Raw genomic sequence first — 1,338 nt, forward strand, 5'->3', positions numbered from 1 at the left:
TGATCAGAAAGGCCAGTGACATTGTGGGGGTGGAGCTGGACACCTCGGCTGCAGTGTCAGACAGGAGGATGCTGTTGAAGGTGCGGGCGATACTGCAGCATGGCTCTCACCCTCTCCACAACACTCTGGCTGAACTGAGGAGCACCTTCAGCCAGAGACTGATTGCTCCTAAATGCACCACTGAGCGCCACAGGAGGTCATTCTTACCTGTGGCCATTAAACTGTACAACTCATCTGTTTAATTATCGGACTCTTGACTACTTAAAACAAAACAAAACAAAATATAAATATCTGTTCTCATTTCATTTCATTTGCCATAACAACCTAATTGTACAGTGTATATATCTCAGATTGTAGTTTCACACCCACTTCAGATTGTTTACTTGATTGTTTATTATTTATTTGTACTGTATTTTATTGGCTATTTATTAGCTACTTAGATTTATTTTAATTGTATTTTATTTGAGTCTTTACTTTATTTTATTTCTACTTTATTCATCTTTATGGCTTGTTTCTACTGTGCACGGAGCATTCGAACAAAAGAATTTCCCCCCGGGATCAATAAAGTATTCTGATTCTGATTCTGATTCTGATTAACCTGTCTGTCTGTATTAACCTGTCTGTCTGTATTAACCTGTCTGTCTGTATTAACCTGTCTGTCTGTGTTAACCTGTCTGTCTGTGTTAACCTGTCTGTCTGTATTAACCTGTCTGTCTGTCTGTATTAACCTGTCTGTCTGTATTAACCTGTCTGTCTGTGTTAACCTGTCTGTCTGTATTAACCTGTCTGTCTGTATTAACCTGTCTGTCTGTCTGTATTAACCTGTCTGTCTGTATTAACCTGTCTGTCTGTCTGTATTAACCTGTCTGTCTGTGTTAACCTGTCTGTCTGTGTTAACCTGTCTGTCTGTATTAACCTGTCTGTCTGTATTAACCTGTCTGTCTGTCTGTATTAACCTGTCTGTCTGTATTAACCTGTCTGTCTGTCTGTATTAACCTGTCTGTCTGTGTTAACCTGTCTGTCTGTGTTAACCTGTCTGTCTGTATTAACCTGTCTGTCTGCATTAACCTGTCTGTCTGTCTGTGTTAACCTGTCTGTCTGTCTGTATTAACCTGTCTGTCTGTCTGTCTGTATTAACCTGTCTGTCTGCATTAACCTGTCTGTCTGCATTAACCTGTCTGTCTGTCTGTGTTAACCTGTCTGTCTGTATTAACCTGTCTGTCTGTCTGTCTGTATTAACCTGTCTGTCTGTATTAACCTGTCTGTCTGCATTAACCTGTCTGTCTGTGTTAACCTGTCTGTCTGTATTAACCTGTCTGTCTGTGTTAACCTGTCTGT

The sequence above is a fragment of the Echiichthys vipera genome (assembly GCF_963691815.1).
Source record: "Echiichthys vipera genome assembly, contig: SCAFFOLD_40, whole genome shotgun sequence".
In the NCBI taxonomy this organism is placed as follows: domain Eukaryota; kingdom Metazoa; phylum Chordata; class Actinopteri; order Perciformes; family Trachinidae; genus Echiichthys; species Echiichthys vipera.